The following is a 23,895-nucleotide window of genomic DNA, read 5'->3' as shown; positions in this document are numbered from 1 at the left end:
AGAAAACGCACGAGGGAATTGAGTTTGGCCTAAGCATGAACATGGTGACTCAAACTCTGCATTTTGGTACATGACCTGAAATGAAAAACACGTGAAACTTAACTTGGGACCACTCTCACATATGAAAACCTATTTGGCTTGATTAAGTGCATCCTATTGAGTTCAAAACGACCTATAATTCCTCTGAAATCGTGATTTCACCCTCACTCTCACGCTTGCAAAAATCAGAAAATTCTAGAATCATTTCACACGTTTCGGATCTAATTTCACACGAAAGATGAGCTCGTTGCTTCTCCTCTAAATAGAGTATCATTTCCCCTTCATTTTCAAGCTTGAATTTCCCTTGAAACTCTACAGAAATCTTAACTCGACTCTCTAAAAAACCAGAAGATCATTTCTCAAATTCAAGCTCATTTCAACTTATTTCTTTACGAAGAACTCTTCACTGGTATCCTCTAAAGTTGTGTGAAACATTACCGAAGCTTGTCGTGCCTTTCAAATACCTACTCCATTTCACCATTTTCAGACCTGGAAGCTTCACTTCGAACAGAGATATACGAGGTTGAAGATGAAGGTCTTCGTGCATGTTGGAGGCAAATTTGAATTCTCTAGCCAATGAAAACGCGCCACCTCACTTATTTGTTGGTTCTTTATTTTAAAATTCATTTAAATTCTATTTTCTTTCTAAAACTATTAAAAAAGAGAATTTCTTTATTGACCCCCTTATAGGGGTGACCCCCCGCGAAATTCTCAACTTACCCCTGCTTCTGAGATGCATCTCCGAAGTAAATTTTTTTAAATATTCCCAGATTTACGAGATGCATCTCCGAAAAAAATCCAAATTTTAGGATTTTGATTAATTCGGAGACGCGTCTCCAAAAAAACCCAAAAATAATTTTTTCGGGAAAAAATCCCAAAAATTAAAAATTTGGAGATATTAATTAATTCACATATCATAAATTTGATATAACTTATGAGTTATAAATAATAATAATTATATATTTCTATTCTGATTCATATTTTAAAATTTAAAAATAATTTCAATTACAAAAAATTTAAATGAATTCCAATTATTAAAATGTAGTTATGAATAATTCCAATTCATGTTTCTACGGTTGATAATAATAATGAAATAGATCAAGTAAAAATAATGACAATAATAATAATAATAATAATGATAAAAAAATCATTTTTCATAATTAATTATGATAAAAATATCATTTTTCATTTAGTTAAAAAAATTAAAAGAAGATTTTGTCTTAATTTTATTTAGTGAATAAATTTTATATTTAATTTTATATAATTCAAAATTTAATGTTTTTAATTTATATAAGTTAGTAAAATAATTTTTAACTTTAAAATTATTTAGGAAATTTTGTTTATAAAAGAATTTTTTATAACTATAAAATTGTTATTGAAAATTAATTTATAAAATGATTTATCATAAGAAAAATAGAAAATAAATATTTTTATTATTATTATTATTATTATTAATTTTTTATATAAAAATAAAATGTTAATTTAAATATTTATTAGGTTAATATTATTATTACATCTTGATTATAATGATATATATTTAATATATATTTTAATTAATGCAATTAATTATACTAGTAATTGTATTGATTCACCTTGATTTTAATTTTTTAATAATTATTGAATTTTTTCGAAAATGCATATCCGAAACATTCCAAGACCAAAAATTGGAATATTTCGGATATGCATCTCCGAAGACACCTCCTTTCCAAAAAAAAGGTGATTTCGAAAATACATCTCCGAAAATACCTTTTTTTTTGTGTTTTCGGAAATACATCTCCGAAAACACCTTTTTTTTGGTGTTTTCGGAAGTGCACTTCAGAAATCAACTTTTTTTCAGAAAAAAGTGATTTCGGAGATGCATTTTTGAAATATAAAGGCATTCTGGGAATTTCGCCGCGGGTGACCAAGAAGGTTAGGGGGTCAATAAAGAAATTCTCTTAAAAAAATGCCTCCAAAATGATTTTTCACTCCAACATTTTTCCATTATTTTCTAAAAATATTTTCTACTACATAGGTTTTTTTTCATAATTTAACAATGATTTTTAATAATTTTGGTTATTTTTCTCTTATTTTATTTTTAATTTCTTTTGAATAATTTATTTCTCCATCATTTTTAAATTTTTTTTATCCAACTTTTGAGATTTTGTTTCTCATGGTTTTCTTATTTTTCATAATTTTCTTGGTTATTTATTTGATCATTTGATGCATCTTTTGAATTTTCCATCTAATTTCTATTATAATTCATTTTAAAAATTATTTAATACATTTTAAATTTATTTCTTCATCTTTTTGGCTTGACTATTTGTTGACTTGGATCATGATGAGGTGATCAATGTTTTATCAAGTGCAAAAGTCCTTTGGATGATGTTTTAATTGTATGAAGACTCATCATTTCAACCTCATCATTAAGTGATCATTTGGATCATTTTTTTTGATTTGGATTGATGATAGGTTTATTTCATTGTGTCATTACGAGAAGTGAATGACCCCCTAGTTTGTTTCCAATTTGGTTGATCTCCTCTTTTTCTTCATCTTTTTTTTTTTCTTTTGTTTTGACTTGTGCTTCATTGTTTTAGGAGAATTTTTTTATCATTTCTCTAACACGTATGGCACTTAAATTGCTATTGATCAGTCTCATATAGGTGCTACTTCTACATAAGTACGCTTACTATTGTTTAACATAGCGCTAAATTGTCTCAATTCGGTTGATTCATTAATAACACTAACATTGACCTATAATTGTGCTAACTTCACTTTTATGTACATTTACTTTTATACACATTTACTTTAATTTCATTTATAATTATGCCATTTAAATTCATGTCATTTATTACTTGTCGTTATGTTTATACTTCTTGCCTTTATTGCTTTATCTTTACTTGTCAAAAGACCAAAAATGTCTAAATATGATAAAACCATAAAAACTCTTAATGTACACTTGAGGACTATTGGTTACTATCCTATGCTTATGGAGTTTGTACTTTGGACTTAGACTTAGGATGATTTCCCTTTGCTTGGAGTTTTCATCTAATATACTAAGATTCATCTGAGACTTTAATTCATCTGAAACTTTGATTCATCTGAGACTTTGATTCATCTTATACTTGGTTCATATGATGCTTTAGACTTTATTTGACACTTGAGACTTCATTTGTGAACTTTGGATTCATGTGATAAACTTGTGATCTTAGAATATCATTTATGCTTAAATTTCATTTGATTGCTTAAGGATTCATCTGGTCATATGCTTTACCTGCTTGCTTATCTTGTGGCTTAATCCAAAGGGAAAGGAATTCTCATTTTGACCAATGTCAAATGCTTGCTCCATCTTATGGTTAGTTCACTTGAACACACAAAGGCTTTCTCCTGGGCTACCTTACAATGAGACCTTTTATTTCATGCTTTAGGATATTCTCTTCATCTCCTACCCCATTCTTCAATTTTCAAAACTTCTTTCTTTTTTCAAAACCTTCTTGTTTTCAAACTTAAAACTATTTTCTTAATAAACCTTGACTTTGTCTAGTGGCGTCAAATCTTTTTTCTTAATAAAGGCTAAAACACTTAATCATATTCAAACACTTTCGAAAAAACCTAAAAAAGAATGAAACTCATCAAACTTATTTTTGTGCCTTTGTGCACCTTTCTTTTAAAACCTTTTCAGAAAGGAAGAACATTAGTCCATTCTTGCAGTGATTCAAACCCTAAGTCCCTAAGAGTTGAGGTTGAAGTTGTTGATATTTTCCACTTGAATGTGAGACATGCTTGTTGATTAAATCCAATTAAAGATCTTCATATCAAGGTGGTGCAAAAACACACTCCCTCATACTTATGGATGGTAAATGGTGTTTTCTACTCGAAGGCAACAAAATGTTTTTTCCATTAAAAACAAACAAACAAAGCTTCGTGTTTTCTTTTTTACAAGAACTACAAATGTTTTGACCTCCCTATTGTACAAAAGGGGTATGTAGGCACAAGATGTGATGCCTTGTCGAGCACACAAAAATAATAAAAAACTTTTTTCTTGTCTCCCCAATCTTTTTGCAAATAATACCATTTTAACCTAAACACAAATTTTCAAAAGGTTTCAGTGGAGTACCACAGATGTGAGGGGTGGTAATACCTTCCTCTTGCATAACCAACAATTTTATCCAGATCTCTTTTTTGTTGGGTTTTATCGATATTTTCCCTTTCCTTTTTTGGAAATAATAAAGTCTGGTGGCGACTCTTGCTTTGCGAGTTAAGTTAATCAATAGCTTAATCTCAATTTTTCTGCCGCGATAACTTCAAATAAAAGAACTCTAAACACTCCTTCATTTGTTTATTATTATCCTATTCACAAAATATATATATATATATATATATATATATATATATATATATATATATATATATATATATATATATATATATATATATCAAGGGAGATGTGGAGTTGGTATTCATGAATGTGCTTTTTTCTAGAAAAAGATCATTAGAAGTCATGGTGTCCAAAATTGTTAAGAGAAAATAAGAAGTATTTTAATAATAAATCATTCAATGTTGTTGTTGTGGTTTCAAATGCCATTGGTTTTGGTTCTGGTCATATATACTCATCGGAGACTACTTCGCAAATATCTGATTTTCATAGCAGCTCCAAAAGATTCTTAACGCACGTCATATTTGATTTCTCTCTAAAATGGTTTGAACTATCCTAGTTTGTTAGGTATGTCTCTTTCCATATAAATTTTTGACTCTATAGCATCACATCATATGTCATATAATGATAAATTATTTGTGTCTTTGAACCATACTTGATCTATGTCACTTATTATTGTTGATGGAACTCCTATAGTATTAACAGACATTGGTTTTGTCTAGAAAACTAATATATCATTTATGGATATTTATTATATTACTGGCCTTAATTTGAGTCTTCCTTCATTTAGTCAACTATGTGATTCTGTTAGGATAGGCCATAGACAATGGGACTTTATGTATTGGATAAGCTAACAGTTCCAGATACTTCACCTTCAACTTCTACTTTCACTATTGATTTATTAGATTATTTTTATTTGAATTCTTCGTCTTCCAGTTTGTATTTATGGCATTTCCATTTAGGACACTTCTAAATTAATGTACTTGGCTTCTACTAAAGATCTAGGAAATTTACAAACTAGTGATATCTCAGATTTTTGTCGTTGTTGTAAACTTGTTAAATTCATAATTTACCTTTTAATAAAAGTGTTTCTTTTTCATATGCACCATTTGACTTAGTTCAGTATGATGTATGAGGTCTTTCACCAATTCCTAGCTAAGGTGGATCTAGATATTATGTTTTATTTATTGATGAGTACACTCATTATCGTTGGGTTTATCTAACAAAAAACGTTTTGATTATTTTCTTTAACATTTATCATAGGTTTCCTGCGATGGTTAAGACTCGGCATAATATTGTCATAAAGTGCTTACATTTCAATTTAGATGGTGAATAGACATGTAATAAATTCCCTGAATTACAATGTGTATGATGATACTATTCACCATACATGTTGTACTTAAACTCCTCAACAAAATGGAGTTTCTAGAAATAAATATCATCACATTGATGAAAATGATTGCTTGCTTCAACTCCGTTGAGTTTTAGGGTGAAGTAGATTTTATTGTTGTTCATGCTATTAATAGATGAAATTGCCTATTCCTCTTAGGGTTTACCTGTTTATGTTTTTTCTTTTCAAATTAGTTTTTGGTTTATTTAGTCGTAATTGAGTCTCCTCAAATAGTTGCATGTTCTTGGGTTGAGTTCTTAATCCGTTTTACGCATGCATAAATCAAACGGTTTGATTAAAGTCTTAGCAATATGCTTATAATCAAATAGTCAAAGATTTGATTCAAGAAGCACATTTGAGAATTATTTGAGTCATGCCAAGCCCTGATTCAGTATAGCACTTCATTTTGATGGAAATTTAAAAATATTGAAGTGTGATTCAAATCATAAGATCTTATAAGTCGAACCAAACTTAGTGGGAAAATTAGGATTTTCTTTTATGAGTCTGATTCGAATCACATAACTTCATGACTCGAAACAAACACATTTCTAAAAAAATAGAAATTTTCTTCTATGATTTTGATTTGAATCACATCAATGCATAACTCGAATTAGAGAGGTTTGATTCAAATCACATATATGCTTGACTATAATAAAATTCAGACAACAAATTTTGGATTTACATCAATGCATACGTAAGCCAAGCGTCTAACAAGTGGCATCAAGAGCTCTGGTTAATTCCTTGCTTCGAAAAACACTTATCTAACAAATGGCTTCCGGACCTAAAAGGGCTCACAATAGAGCTCCAGTTTTCAACGGTGAAAACTATGGCTATTGGAAGGATTGTATTTGTGTTCATATCAACTCCATTGATAGGAACATTTGGACAGCCATCGTTAATGGTCCTTTTCAAATTACCATGACCAATGAGGCTGGTGTTGTCATTCCTAAACCAGAAACTAGTTGGAATGCTGAAGATGAAAACAAATATGGATACGATTGGAAAGCGAGAAATATTCTGATCTCAGCTCTAGGAGTTGATGAGTACTATTGTGTTTCCCATTGTAAATCTGCTAAGGCCATGTGGGACACATTACACATTGCACATGAGGGCACAGATGATATCAAACTAGCTAGAATCAACACGTTAACTCAAGAGTTTGAACTCTTTCATATGGAAAGTGGTGAATCCATTGAAAATATGCAAAAGAGATTCGTACATCTTATAAATCGTTTAAATTATCTTGATAGACCTGTTTCCAATGCAACTGCTACTAACAAAGTTTTAAGATGTTTAAACAGGGAATGGCAACCCAAGGTTACAGCTATAAAAGAAGCAAATGATCTAAACACCTTAGACATCACCACTCTCTTTGGTAAACATGAAGATCATGAGCAACACCTTAAATGCCTTGATATGCATGAGAAAAAGGTAAAGAAGGATAAGAACATGGAGAAAGAGGTAGAGAAGAAGTCATTAGCTCTAAAGGCTTCAAGCTCCAAGGCCTCAAAGCAAGAGCAAGAGGATAGTGATACAAGTGATGAGGAAGACTCGGATGATGAGGAAATTGGACTGTTTGTGCGAAGATACAACAAGTACATAAGGAAAAATGGAATAAAATACTCCGACAAAAGTTTGATTAACTATAGGAAGCAATTCAACAAGTCCAAACAAGATGATAACAATAAAGTAAAAATCCAAAGGTCCTTGTTTCAATTGCGGCAAAGTTGGTCATTACAAACCGGATTGTCCATATCTCAAGAAGGAGAAAGACAAGAATAAAAGAAAAACTCATAACAAACCTAGAAGAGCTTATATAGCATGGGAAAGTGATACTTCAAGTGAAGAATCATCAAGCGATGAAGAAGAATCTGCAAACTTATGTCTTATGGCTCATCAACACAAGAAAAAGAAACGTGTAAGTCATCTAAAACCTGAACTTGTAGATAAGGTATCTCATGCTCAATTAAAATTATCTTTTGAAGAACTACATAGAGATGCAATTGAGGCTTTCAAGCTTTTAGCTTCAAATAAGAAAAAAAATTCATATCTTGAATCAAAAGTTGAGAAGACCGAAAAGAACATGGAAGCTTTAAAACAATCTATGCTAGATATTCAAAAGAATAAAGTTGAGGAAGATCCTCCATCATGGTTTGGTTGTGAGACATGTCACATTTGGCAAAAAGAAGTAAGAGATCTTAAGGCCAAATTAGATAAGGCTCTACAACCAAAAGTGACTTTTGTTGTTGATCCAAATAAGTTCAAAAGATCATACACTCCTTTATATAGCAAATACACTTTTGTACCAAAAGTATCAACTAGCAAACCAACATATGCTCATCATATTACTTGTTATTATTGTTGCAAAAAGGGACACACCATTGAAAAATGCAAATTTAGGAGGATTCTAGTTCCTAAAGGAGTATTTCAATGGTTGCCTAAGTGCAACAATTTACGTACTCGCTACCAAGGACCCAATGAAAATTGGGGACCTTCCACTCTAAATTAATTTTGCAGGAAAAGTGTTTTGACATTGCCGAAAGGTTGTGGTTCCTTGATGGCGGATGTTCAAGACACTTGACGGGAGACATATCACTTTTTGTTGAGTTTCATGCAAAGAAAAAGGGATATGTCACTTATGGGGACAACAATCGGAGAGCTATACTTGGTAAAGGAAGTGTGGGTAACCCATCTACCACAACCATATCTGATCTTTTACTAGTAGAAGGTCTTAAACATAATCTCTTAAGTATTAGTCAATTGTGCGACAAAGATTTCAAAGTAACTTTCACAAATTCTGGTTGCACAATCGAACATATTAAGAAAAGAGACATTGTGTTTAATGGCACAAGAGTAAACAACATTTATATACTAAACTTGGACGAAGTGTCTAAGTCAATTGCCAAGTGTCTTATTGCCTTGGGAGAAGACTCATGGCTTTGGCATAGACGCCTTGCTCACATAAACTTTAACTAACTAAATAAGGTTGTCACAAAGGATTTAGTAATCGGCTTACCAAAAAATAAAGTTTTCAAAAGATCATCTATGTGATGCATGTCAAAAGGGGAAACAAACAAAAGTTTCTTTTAATTCAAAAAATGTGGTTTCAACATCACGACCCCTTGAACTTCTTCACATGGATATCTTTGGCCCTTCAAGGACTAAAAGCATAGGTGGAAACATCTATGAATTTGTCATTGTTGATGATTAATCTAGATTTTGTTGGACAATCTTCCTACCTAGTAAGGATCAAACATTTCCAGTATTTACTCAATTTGCAAGGTTATGTCAAAACAAAATGAACACCAAAATAGTTGCAATCCGTAGTGATCACGGTGGAGAATTTGAAAATTATCATTTTGAAAAATACTGTGATAAACATGGAATTGATCATAACTTTTCAGCTCCTAGAACACCACAACAAAATGGTGTGGTCGAACGTAAAAATCGTGTTCTAGAAGAGTTGGCAAGAACAATGCTCAATGAAGGTAATCTACCTAAATATTTATGGGCCGATGCTATTAGCACCGCATGTTATGTTTTGAATAGGATACTAATTCGTCCTATACTAAACAAAACGCCTTATGAATTATTAAAGGGTAGAAAACCAAATGTGTCACATCTCCACGTATTCGATTGCAAATGTTTTGTGTTAAACAACGGAAAAGATAACCTTGGTAAATTTGATGCTAAAGCGGACGAAGGCATATTTCTTGGTTACTCTCAATCAAGTAAAGCATATAGAATTTATAACAAAATATTACTTATTGTTGAAGAGTCAGTTCATGTGTCCTTTGATGAATCTTACTCAAAATGTGTCGAGAAAGGTATCTCTTTTGACAATGCAGGCCCATCTACTGAAGATATTGTCAAAGAAAAGGAAGAAGAAAGTGAGATAATTAAAGCTGAAGATACTAATGAAGAGGAAGAAAAATCTCATGACAGCATTGAAAAAGAAAATATCTCAAGTAACTAAGAACTTCCAAAGGCCTGGACAAACTTAAAAGATCATCCAATTGACAACATCTTAGGTGACATCTCAAAGGGCGTTACGACACGCTCCAAGATAAGTAACGTTTGTAATCATTTTGCTTTTGTTTCACAAGTTGAGCCGAAAAACGCTAAAGACGCATTACTTGATGAGCATTGGCTAATGGCCATGCAAGAAGAATTAAACCAGTTTAAAAGGAATGATGTATGGGACCTTGTCCCTCATCCGGGAGAACATCAAGTAATTGGCACTAGGTGGGTTTTTCGTAACAAACTTGATGAAAACGGAGTTATTACTAGAAACAAAGCTAGGTTGGTAGCTCAAGGCTACAATCAAGAGGAAGGTATTGATTATGAGGAGACATGTGCTCCCGTAGCACGTCTTGAGGCAATTCGCCTCTTACTTGCTTATGCTTGCTCAAAAGACTTTAAGCTTTTCCAAATGGATGTTAAAAGTGCCTTTCTAAATGGTTATATTAATGAAGAGGTCTATGTAGCTCAACCACCCGGTTTTGAAAATTATAAGTATCCAACACATGTTTACAAGTTGAAACGTGCTTTATACGGTCTCAAACAAGCCCCTAGGGCTTGGTATGATTGTTTAAGCAAATTTCTACTTAGTCAAGGATACTCTAGGGGTAAAGTTGATACTACTCTCTTCATTAAAAGAAAAGAAAAAGATATACTTCTGGTTCAAGTTTATGTAGATGATATAATATTTGGGTCAACTAATGCAAAACTTGTCAAAGAATTTTCTAAGCTTATGCAGAGTGAATTTGAGATGAGCCTCATGGGGGAATTGAACTTCTTCCTTGGTCTACAAATCAAACAGCTAAGTCATGGAACTTTCGTTAGCCAAACTAAATATTGCATAGAATTTCTAAAGAGATTTGGGATGAGTGAGGCAAAGGAGATTGGCACACCTATGGCCACAAATGACAACCTAGACAAGGATGAAAACGGTAAAGAGGTTGATGTAAAATTATACTGAGGCATGATAGGCTCTCTATTGCATCTCACAGCCTCAAGACCGGACATTATGTTTAGCGTATGCATGTGTGCAAGATACCAATCGTGCCCAAAGGAATCACATCTAAAGGCTGTAAAAAGAATTCTACGATACCTCCGTGGAACTACCACATATGGTCTATGGTTTCCTAAGGGAAATGAATGCTACTTGGTGGGATTCTCCGACTCCGACTTTGCTGGATGCAAATCTGACAGAAAAAGCACTAGTGGCACATGTCACATATTCTCAAATTCATTGGTAAGTTGGCATAGCAAGAAACAAGTATCAGTCGTGTTATCTACAGCTGAAGCAGAATACGTAGCCGCTGGAAGTTGTTGTGCACATATATTGTGGCTCAAACAGCAGCTTATTGATTTTGGCATCAAACTTGACCGGATACCTATCATGTGTGACAACACAAGCGCCATCAACTTAAGCAAAAATCCTGTTCTACATTCACGAACCAAGCATATAGAAGTAAGGCACCACTTCTTAAGAGATCATGTAGAAAAAGGGGAAGTTGTGTTTGAACATGTTGAGAGCAAGAAGCAATTAGCGGACATCTTCACTAAACCTCTTGCAACTGAGCCTTTCTTCAACATTCGCAGAGAATTAGGGATATTGGATATCTCTAATTTGAGCTAAACATGGTTATGGCTATCTATTTATATTCTCGTCTATCTATTTTTTATTTTAATGCTAACATTCTTCTCTAGTATGAAGGTAGTACGCAGTCTGTCAAAGATCGTACTACATTGATCAAAGGAACATCCTATCACTCATATCATGATGACAAGATATCAAAAGATCGAGAAAGCGGTAACATGTTTGTTGTTAACTTCCAAAAATATTATTGATTCTGTAATATGTAATCAATTAACATGATTATAGTGACATCCTATGTGCTTCTCATCATTTCTCAATCACATGTAGATTATTCATCATGAGAATAGTGTATCAAGTTTAAGAATCACAACAATTAACATTGCATTTGATAGATTAAGCATACATAGTCAATTCTTGAGTATTTATTGCAATCCATGCATTTTGAGTCGACCCAAACTGCCTATACGTCGACCTATTGAAGCTTGTTATACCCCAAAATTTGCCCGCATCTTTTTTCAAGAAAACTCCAATCTGAAAATTAAGAGTCTCATATAATCATGGATTTTTATTTCAACAAATATCCTGACATATGAAATACTTAGTTTTTAGAATTTTTCTTATACAGTAATTTGGCTTGCAGTTGAATTTATTCTTACGCAAATGCCAAATACTGTTTATTACTTCACACATGCTATTTATTTATTTACAGATAAATAGTACTGACACAATTGGTACAGAGTTAAATCTTTTTTGCAGGCGCAGAATCAGGAAACTCAGACTGTACTGGTAACAGTAAATAATAGTTATTTATTATATCTGTGTTTTTTAACAAGTCATGTAAATAAACTTTCATTTTTCACATAAAACAAAAAACAACAAAAAAAGAAAATTAACTTTGACTGTTGATTTTTCATTCTAACTGCTACGTCAATATCTGAACAGTCAATTGACAGCCAAACTGCTGGCAATACAATTCTCAGTGTTTTGTACCATCAATCAAATCAATCTTTCACAATTCAAAATTCCAAGATTTTTGTTCTAGAAGTCTTCTGAATATCACGCGATTAGCAGAGACTCAACACTGCACAAAAATCAGGTACGCTTAACTGTCTCCTACATAAACAGTCCCTGACTAGGGTTTTCTTGTTTTTACAGGAGAAACAAGCTTTTGAGACCTCAAATGGATTTCATGCACATCCATATATCTCAAAGTACCATCATACAAATTTTCAAACTTCAATTCACTCAGACGCACCGTCAGCAGCTCAAACAGTCAACAGACGACCCGTTTGACCAAAAAAGTCAACAGACAGTCAAAAATGAAATTTTTTGTCAAAGTCCATATTTTGTCAAAGGATTCATCATTTGATCATTGGATGATCATAATTCATCAAGGAAAGATCAAAAATCAACAAAACCCCAAGATTCAAAATTAGGGTTTTTGCCTGAAAAGTCAACTCAACTTTGACTGATCATAACTCTCTTATCCTTCATCCAAAAAATTCAAACCAAATCTCATTTTGAAGGAAATTCAATTATCTTTCAAATGCAATTGATCCCATGGTCATTTCATTCACCATTTGAAAAATATGACCAAAGACATTACAGGTCATTTTCAAAGTCAACAAAAAGACACTTTTTTCAAAAGGACACACAAGGAGCATCAAAAATAATTTTGACATGAGACCAAAGACATTGGTTAGAGGACTCTTTGAGGTTTCCAAAAAGTGCAAGATCTCCTTCATATGACAAAAATTGAGGGATTTACACCTTGTTGAAGTTGGCTAAATTTTGGGAAAATGCATAAAACCAACATTGCTCAAAAATGTATTTTTTCCAAATGGGGCCAAGTTTTCATGGTTCAAACATCATTACCATAATATTATGGGCCTCCCACGACCAAGACCAAGCCCATAACATTTTTTTCTCCATTTTTGATTTAATTTTATCATTTAAGATTAAATTAAAAAAGAAAAAAAAGAAGGATAAAGCATAGCTTATTTTCTAAGCTAAAGCCTCCACATGTGACTTAATTATGCAGCAAGGAAGACCTAAGGAAAGAGGTGTGGAAAGATCAAGCAATGGTGGCTTAAATTTTAAGCTTGAAAGTCAAAAATTCAACAAAAGCAATCAATGCTTTTAGCTTCAATTCTAAGCACCTCTTGGCCTATAAAAAGCTCAGCATACTTCAGCAACAAAAAAAAGCAATGAAGAGAGAACGAATTTAGAATCAAACTCTTGCTTGTAATACATTTGTAACCTCCTAAAATATTCAAAGAATTTTGAAATTCGAATTCTAAGTTTAAGTTAGTTTCAATACAAAATAAACACTCAAACACGTTCCTTGAACTTCACTGAACCTATCCAGATCATTTGCAAGCTTTGAAACTCATTGAATCAAACACTACAGGTCACGATTTGTCCAAACTAAAACTGACTTGTATCTCATAACACAAGCATATCTAGCACGATGTAGACATATATTTGAACTTGGTGTGGTGTGTAGATCATTTCTGGAACTTTAATTGAGTTTTAGACGCTTACACACGAAGTTACCATTCTAGGGTTCATAATCTCAAAATTAGGGCTTTCTGAAATAGGCAAAATTAGAGGATCTAAGTGGTACCATTGAGTTCGTATGGATCAGACGAGTTGAATGGATAGGTCGCGCCAAATTTATTTTTACGTTTGACCCTATTCGATATTTTGCAGGTTTAAGCATCATGTATTATAGCGCTTTTTTACAAAAGCGCTGTTATAAGTGTTGTCTGGAGGTTGAAGACGAAGACGTGTCTCCCCCCCATTGGTTCAGACGCGCGCGTGTTTTTTTTGAATTTGTCTCTGATTCTGTGCTTTGCAGGTGTAACTTTTACCACGTGCCTCAATGTCTGGACCATCTGATCTCATTTAATGAACCATCCAACGCCCCAGAATGAATCCTCATACCATGGACTCTCAGATTAATCACACATGATCATGTATCCTTTTATTTTCTATTTTATTTTAATTTTCTTTGCAAAATTAATTAAAAATAGTTTTAAAAATCCAAAAAATACACAAAAAATATTTTTAGACTTCTAAAATAATATATTATTTTCTGAAATAAAAATATTTTATTTTTCTTCAAAATTTCAATATTTTGCATAATTAATTAGTATATATTTATATATTTGCTTTTTAATTATTCTAACCAATCAAAAAATCATAAAAAAAAAATTGTTCTTTATATAAAATATTGTTTATATATTATAAACTAATTTTGTACATATTTTGAATAATTTTCCCTCTAAGTTTTAATTATTTGTATAATTATTTGCATAATTATGTTTTAATTAGCTTAATCAATTTCAAATCAATTTCAAAAATTCCAAAAAAATTAGTTTTGTTTTAAAATTAATTGACAAATATTTTGTACATATTTTGAACTTAATTTTTAGGTTTAAAATTTATTTTCATCTTTTCCCTCATTTTATTTTAATTAATCATGCATTAATCATAATTAAAATAAATCATAAAAAATCCAAAAACATGCCTTTTATTTTTCTTGCAATTTAAATTCCTAGATAAATGTATAGGATGTCAAATTCATGTAAATAGGCTTAGTTTACATTTCCTGCACAATCGATGTAATAGCGTAGATTTACTTTCCGCACTTTACATTTCCGCATTTTAATTTCCAGCAAATATAAACTGCGTGTATGTCAAAGATAAAATTGAACCGTTAGATCACTAACTTCAAAGATAAAATATCTGAATACAAACACAATCACACTTGCACCTCTTAAGGTAATCCCTTCTCATTCTTTTCAAAATCAAAGTCAAAATTCTACTGTTTCGAGTACAAAATCGAACCTTTTGTTTGTATCCGGTGAAAGGATAGATTTTTAAAGGAAATAAGGATAAAGACCTTACAACTCAGGGTAGACCTCCTAGTTTGCTTGCTCAAATCAAAACAAACAAAATTCTCATACACTGTTGTTTTTCAAAACAAAACTTTCCAAAAAGACAATACTTTGTATACATCCAAACACGGATCATTACAAAGTTAACGTTCTTTTCAAAACATCTTTCGAAAGATAAACAAACATTTTGTATACATCCACACAAGGATCATTACAAAATTCAATTTACAAAGGTATTTGAAACCACATATGAGCATTCTAAAGCAATTGAAAAGTAATCGAAAAACAAGTGAGCTAAGCAAACTTAAGAGCCCATGGATAACCATGGATACAAAGGGTGCTAACACCTTCCCTTTGTATAACCTACCCCCTTACCCAGAATTTCTTAAAGGTCTTTTTTCTGTTTCTTTTATAAACCTTTCCTTAATTGGATAAAATAAAAGGTCGGTGGCGACTCTGTGAATTTTCAAAAATGCGAAAGCATTAAGCGATAAAAAAGAGTCAGTTCACGTATCTCTCCCGCTCAGAGGTATGGCCCGAAAAAACGGAGGTCCACAAAGCTGTTTTCAAAAAGGAGAAAATAATTTCCAGTTACGTCGACCTAATCTGTCTCTAGGTCGACCTACTTTGCTGTAAATTAAAAGATGCAGCTACTGCTTCGTTTAGGTCGACGCAGACTTCTCTTTGGGTTGATGCACTGAGACTTAAATTCCCAAATTTGGGCTTTTAGGTCGACCCGGCCCATGCACTTGTATTCTTCATTCATTCATAATACATCATCCTCTCCCTCAACCCTAATCTCTACCACAGAACCCTAAAATCTTCTGGAATTACACCTCTCAAATTCTAAATCAACATCATTCGCTTTAACATCTTCAGTCAATCCATCTCACCATCATGCCTCCCAAGTCAAGAAAAGGAAAAGAAGTCGCATTCGGATCCGCCTCTCGACCGATAAGTGCTCTTGCCCTTGTTCATCCAGATTGTAGGGCTGAATTTGAGAAATATCATCTGAAAAGGAAGATTATTAAGCAGTATGTGTACAACCCTAAGGTAGCCGACCGTATGAACATTCCGGAAATTACTAGTTTAGTTCAACATCAAAATATTGGTCCACTGTTGGAATGTGATACCGCATATAATGAGGATGTAGTTTGTGCTTTCTATGTCGGTTTACAGACGGTTGATGGATGTACTTTTCGGTTTTAGATGGGCTCGCGATCACACTTTGTTGATAAACCAGTTTGGGTGAGTATTTTTGTTCTTACCATGACAGATGATGAGTTTCGTATAGCAGATGGTGATTTTCCCGCAAATTATGATCATATGGATTACATGCGATCAATTCTCAAGGACCCAACAGTTCTTGACAAGCCAAATGAAACCATAACAGCAGGGGCTCTCAAGAGAAATCCTAGACTTTTAAATTGGATTATCTCCCGTATCATTCGACCACGGTCGGGTGGATACTCTAGGATTGAAAGGAATGAGATAATATTGATGTATTTGCTGGAAAATAGGACTCGTGTTCACTGGCCACACTTCCTGGCCAACAAATTCTATGAAGTCAAGCAGAAAACCACTGCTTTATGCTATGGATCTATAATCCAGAGGATAGTGAATCACTTCGGTATGATAGTTGATGGGCTGACCTACATGAGAATCAAACCTCCTCAAGAATTCTCTCAAACCACCTTAACTCTTATGGGGTACCACTGGGACCCAATGAAGAAAGCATACTATCTAATTCAAAAGGGCACCGGAAAGATCATCTGTAACTATGATGATCCTGCTGAATTTGGTCCACAAGGAGGAAATGAAGAAGAAGAACCTGAATTAGACATGAATATTGATGATGATCATGTCATGGAAGATGTTCCTCAAGATGTCAACTCAAATTGGCACTATGTACCACCTCAATAAGAGGAAATCCCTTGGGGGTATACAGCACCGCCACAACCCGATCAATCTAGTATCATCACCATGCTGGAAAATATGCAGTTTCTTCAACAACAACGTTATGATGTGCAACAGCTACAGTTTGAGCATATGCAACAACTCCAACAAGAGCGCTACAATGAGCAACAAATTCAGTTTGAAAATCTGCAGAGATTAGCTCAGGAGCATAAGAGTGACTTTGAAACATTTTCTTCCAATCTCACTGAAAGACAAAACAGGTTTTAGGAAACGGCAAACAATCGTCATGCAAACCTGAGTCAAAACTTCAACATCCTCAATAGGAGTGTTCTTGAACTACTTGAGCAGGTTGAAGAGGATCGTCCTCAAGGATTTCAAAGAGGAAGAGGTGGCCGCTATCATGGGAGAGGAAGACGTTAGGAGAGCATTGCATTCCATTAGTTCATAGAATTGCATATCATATCATATCACTTTCTTATGTTTGTTTTATCTTGACTATTTCGGTGTTTTGTAATTGTGACCTACTTTAACTTTGGCCATTATAATCTAGTATGTTCTTGTTATCTTGTTTATTATTATTCTGTGTGCTTTCTCCTATTACCCTCCTTGTTTCATTTTTGATGTTGTCAAAGGGGGAGTATGAGAGTATGAGAGTACGGGGGAGCTTATATCAGATTACATCATTCAACCAATGTTTGCCATCATCAAAAAGGGGGAGTATGTAAGTGCAAGCATATACTCATCAATAGTTTTTGATTCATGGCAAACATATTCATTGAACAAATATCAAGCTACAAGTGAATGATATAAGGAAAAGCAAGATTTTGGCACTTTTGGACATCTTAGGTCGACTCAACACAAGCCTAGGTCGACCTACAATACTACAACCATCTTGTGGAAGAAATTGGTCCAGTTAGGTCGACCCATTCTGCCCCTAGGTCGATGCAAACTGAAGGAAGCAAAAAGGATCCACTTCTGCTCCATTTAGGTCGACTCAACCAACTGCCTAGGTCGACCTAAAACTGATGAAAATCACAAGAACCAAAGTCAGCTCATTTTAGGTCGACCCAGAGTCCCATCAGGTCGACTCAACTGAAGACAATTATCAAACTGCTGAATCTGTTCCATTTAGGTCGACCCAAGCAATGGAGTAGGTCGACCTATCACCCCAAAATTTACCAAATTATGTGTCTGCCTTCAGCCAACTCTGCTAGCACCTACATATATCATTTTCAGCTAATTATTGAAGTGAACACCAACAACTGAAAGATACACAAAGTCTTCTCATCTTCTATCTTCTTCTCAACTCCAACACAACTACACATAACAATTCTTGTGGTGAGGGTTTGTGATCAAGATTGATAACGTCCATGGAAAGGAATTAAAGGTTCCCAATGGGTGAAGATTTGTGGGGTTATTGGTGAATAAAATCTGCGGATTTTGTCCTCCAAGATTGGTGAATTTTTGGGGTTTTTGTCAAGAGGCTTAATCAACAATTCAGCTGAGTGTAGAAGTTGAAGAACAAAGGTTCGATCAATTCACAACACTGCAGAAAGGGAATCAATGACAAGCTCTTGGAAGATACTTGATTTGGCTCAAGATCAAGGGGAAGAAGATACAAAGAATCAACATATTCGGTTTATCGTTGTTGCTTTGTTATCTTCTTGTATAAACTCTTTTCAATCATAATGAAAGACATCCCAATTCCCGTTTGGAATTGGGGGCAGATGTAGTCGTAGCGAGGACGATCGACGAACTGCCTGAACAAATATCGTATTCTTTATCGCTTTTATCTTTTTGATTACGTTGTGCTTATTTCCGGTTATAACCGCAAATTGATTAACGAATCAAAGTGTTAAACTTGTGTGATAAAATTCTGCAAACACATCACAAGTCACCACACATTGATCCACAACTCAATTTGAGTATTATACACCACGTGTTTGATACATTGATTCTTTCGTTAATCAAAGTCATTGGAAACAAGCTTATCCAAGTTAAACACTTAAATGATTTATCGTAGCATAACTTGTTGATTCTCTAATAGTTTTTTCCATCTTCACATCATAATCAGTTTGTGGTTTAAAAACATATCTGATCCTCCCCATAGCGGTTAAGAATAGACGCGAGTCGATCCCTAAACGCTTTCGCCACAATTTTTTAAGAAAAATCCGAATACAATCTGAAGTATCTATTCACCCCCCCCCCCCCTCCATATACGTAAGCCAAGCGTCTAACAGGCATATCACTTACCACAACATAGCTCTGCACTCTCAAGAAAGTGAACATCACGAGCACTTGGGAAATATAAATGATGGACTTCCCTTGGAAGACCCTTTCTGCATTCAAGGGGAAATATAAATACCGGACTCCCGTGCATAGATCCCTACGGAACTAGGAGCAATAACTCAACTTAAAGTATCTCTTGAATGACTCAACTTAAATTCTCACCAGAGGGACTTAACTTAAGGTCTCTCCTGAGGGACTTAACTTAATTTCTTGTATAAGGAACTAAACTTAAAGTCTCGCCTGAGGGACTCAACTAAAGTCTCTCCTAAAGGATTAAACATAAAGTCTCTCCTGAGGGACTCAACTTAATGTCTCGCCTGAGGGATTTAACTTAAAGTCTCGCATGAGGGACTCAATTTAAAGTATTTCCTATGAGAGTCAACTTAAAATCTCGCCTGAGGGACTCAACTTAAAGTATACCTGAGGGACTTAACTTAAAGTTTCACCTTAGGGACTTAACTTCCAATGTTCGCCCATTTATATAATGAGTGTCCTTTGATTAGATTGTTCACCCACCTTCAGAAACGTGAGGAGTGACATGTCCACACTCAGTAACGCCATGAAAGGAAGTCAAATATGATGGAACATTTTCTAGTAGAATGGAGGAATAACCACTCATTCTCCACACTCTTGAAAGATAGGAGCGTTATTACTTAGAGCCTTAGATACTGATCCAAGATATTCCTATAAATATTCCAACCCTAAGGTTGAAAAAGGACACTCAATTTTCACACGTAAACACTAGTATACAAAGCTAGCTTCTCATCATCTATGTGTGAGCTTGCTCTAACACCATAACAACCCTAAAAACCTCTGATAGTTTGTAACCTGTTAGGTGCCAAATTGTACTTATATTTAGTTTAATTAATGGCACCTTTCGACCGTTTTTATCGGATATTCGTACAATTCCCTGAAGTTTTAGATAATTATTTATAGTTTATAAAATTAAGCTTTCATTTTATGTTAATATGTGTTTTAGTTATGATTTTGTAGGTTTTATCCAATTTTGGGGAAGTTTGGAGCTTGTTTTGGCCTTGATTGAAGAGTGATGGGCAGAAGTTAGCGCGCGTCGCGCGGAGATATGGGCGCGTCGCGCCCTGGACAAGTTATTTTGAAGCTTCAAAGCAGAGAGTTGCGCGCGTCGCGCGTCTGGGCGGTTTATATTTTTAAGTGTATTGGCGCGTAGCGCGCTAGAGGGCGCGACGCGCCCTGGACAGAAAACAGTTTTACTATAAAAGGAGTAATTGTGATATTTTACCTTCTTCTTGACATTCTTAAGAGCTCAAGGAACCCTAACTACTGTAGCAAACTGAGAATTGGATATTCGAAGCTTTGATCGTCGATTAATCGCCGTAGATGCTTGTTGATCTTCATCCTTTCCTTCTTGAGCAAGCTACCATTTTCATGGATAGCTAAATCTCTTTTGTATCAAGATAAGATGTAATCTTCCTAGCCTTTTGTATGTATTTCTTGTGAATATATTGTGTATGAACAAGTGATGATCAATATAGATGGTTTAGTTTGTTTATTAAAGCTTTTCTATGGTATAAGTGTTTGAGACATCAATGTTTGTATCTAGACCTAACTTTATCATCTATCAAACTATAAGTTGCAGATATGGATTTAGCGTTTGATGTTTACTTAGTATCGGTTTTAAAACGTTATTTGTATTGTTTAAACGGTGGAGAAATCGTCGGTTAAACAATACGGTAAATCTAGCTATATCGTTGCGGACACGGACGATATAGACGTCGATACGTAATTATATTGATCGTTAACAAGTTCATATACATATATTTATAGGAAGACATACAAATTTAGGTCGATGAAATCGAATCTTGATACATTTTCTTTAACTTAGAACTTTCATTAATTTACTCTTTGCTACTAAAGTGTTGAATGATCTTTTGCAAACCAAAAACTAAAGTAACATTAACTCAAGACAAAATAGGCTATAGAACGGCGGTGATATCGCAATAATCCCTGTGGATACGATATAAACGAAAAGTACACCACAATACTCTTTCAACAAAATGGCGCCGTTGCCGGGGATTGTTGTTCAGATATTGCAAGCATTGCAATAGTTTGTTTTGTATTGAGTCTTATAATTAATCTCTTGTTTCTAAATTTATATTCCTTGTGTTTGTTAATTTGCTTGGTTAGTTTTACAGATTACAGTTTATGCGAGGACGTGTACCTGCAGATCAACTCCTTTTTGATCCTGAGATTGAAAGGACTACGCGTAGAGAGAATAGCAAAACTCGTAAGAGGAGACTACTAGCTAGGGAAAGAAGACAAGAACAAGAAGCATCTTCTTCTTCAACTCCGGTTGAAAACTTGGTTGAGGAAGAAATGGTTGCGGATCCTAATGTTCCAGCGCGAGGGCCTTGTGCTAACAGCCCTCGTCTCAATGCACAATTTGCTCGTGATCAGGCCAATGGAAGAAACTCCGAAATGAAAACGGGATTACTTCAATTATTATACCAAAATCCGTTCACAGGGGCAGATCACGAGGATCCGTTTACTCATCTAACAAAGTTCTATGAGATCGCCAGAACAATTGGTGCTCCGGAAGCCGAAGAAGACCAGGTGTTCAGGAGACTCTTTCCTCATTCCTTAATTGGAAAAGCTAAGGAATGGTACCTTGATCAACCAAATAATGTCATGACAAATTGGAACGAGTTAGAAGAGAAATTTCTGGATCGGTTCTTTCCTCACAATAGGTTCATGGAAGCGAAAACTTCTATTGCGGTGTTCTCTCAACTTCCGAATGAATCTCTCAATGAAGCATGGGAGAGGTTCAAGTCCATGGTTAGAAAATGCAAAGGTCATGGGTTTGATGAATTGTCTCAAATCCATATCTTTAGAAATGGACTCCAACCTCAACCAAAAACTCTTTTAGATGCTACCGCGGGTGGTTCGTTGATGTCAAAAACTGCTGCAGAAGTGATTGCTATCATTGATAGAATGGCTTTGAATGATCATCAAGGGCAACACAACCGTAGTGCATTGCAAAGAAAGCCGGGAGTTCTTGAATTGAATACTAGTGATGCAATACTTGCTCAAAACAAGTTATTGACACAACAAGTAGAATTACTCACTCAACAAATGTCAAAACTCCCTCTACAAATCAAAGAGATAAATGGGATCCCTTATAAAAATCAACAGGTGATGTGTTGTGAATTGTGTAGGGGTGACCATCAAACTGGTTTTTGTCCTCCACCGGGTGAAGAGGTGAATTATGTGTCTAATCCTAATCAAGGTTATGGTGGGAGACAACAACACCAACCTTACAAAAATAACCAAGGTTACCAACAAAGAGGTAATCAAGGTTATCAACAAGGATGGAGGCCGGATGTGGGTCCATCGAATCGTCAAAATCCTTATCAAGGTGGTTACAATCAACAACCTCAACAAACAAAGCTTTCAATAGAGGACACTCTTAGCCAATTCATGCAATTGCAAATTGCGAGCCAAAAAAGTACGGATGCCGCCATAAAGAACCTTGAAACTCAAGTCGGGCAATTGTCAAAGCAACTTGCCGATCAAAACAAAGGTCCTTTTCCGGCTACTACACAAGAAAATCCTCGTGAGCATTGTAAGTCAATTCTAACTCGTAGCGGTAGAAATATTGATATGGGTGTAGGAGAGATAGTTGAGGAAGAAATTGTTGAAAGTGAAAAAGATAGGGTGATTGAAGTAGAAAAAAATGTTGAGGGTGATTTAGTTGAAAATGAGAAAGAAAAAGAATTAGTGGAAAAAGAAACTCTTGAGAAAGTAGTAGAAAAAAGAGAGAAAAAAATTGAGTGTGAGTGAAAAGTGGAAGAAGAAAGAAAACTCAATTCAAGTGAAGAAACTACCTTACCCTCCCGGTCCGTCAAAGAAAGAAGATGCAAAGCACTATGCTCGGTTCTTGGACATCTTTAGCAAGTTGCAAATCAGTGTTCCTTTTTCCGAAGCATTGGAGAAAATGCCGATGTACTCTAAATTTATCAAAGACATCATCACTAAGAAGAGAAGATTCTTGGATCCAGAGGTAGTAACGGTGAGCTCTTGTTGTAATGCGTTAATTCAACGCACTACACCTATTAAATCAAATGATCCTGGACGGGTAACCTTGCCGGTGTCTATTGGAAATGTTCACATAGGCAAAGGTTTGGTGGATACCGGTTCTAGCATTAATTTGATCCCATTGTCTATGGTGAGAAGGTTAGGAATTAATGACTTGAAGCCGACTAGAATGACGTTATCATTAGCAGATAAATCCACAGCTCATCCTCATGGAGTTGCGGAAGACTTGCTTGTTAAGGTTGACAAATTTTGGTTCCCCGTTGATTTTGTCGTCATAGACATGGAAGAAGATCCTGATATACCATTGATCTTAGGAAGGCCTTTTATGAAGACGGCCCGAATGATGATAGATATTGATGATGGCTTAATGAAATTAAGATACCAAGATGAAGAATTATGTCTTGATCTCTTTGAAGCCATCAAGCATCCGAATGATGAAGATGATTGTTTTAGAATCGATGCTACCGAAAGGGCTATTATGAAAGTGGAGAATCAAATGCACTTGTCGAATCCTCTTGAGAAAACTTTAATGGAAGCTCTCGAAGTT

This window comes from Vicia villosa, linkage group LG1 (assembly GCF_029867415.1).
Source record: "Vicia villosa cultivar HV-30 ecotype Madison, WI linkage group LG1, Vvil1.0, whole genome shotgun sequence".
NCBI lineage: Eukaryota > Viridiplantae > Streptophyta > Magnoliopsida > Fabales > Fabaceae > Vicia > Vicia villosa.
Note: the sequence above shows the minus strand (reverse complement) of the source record.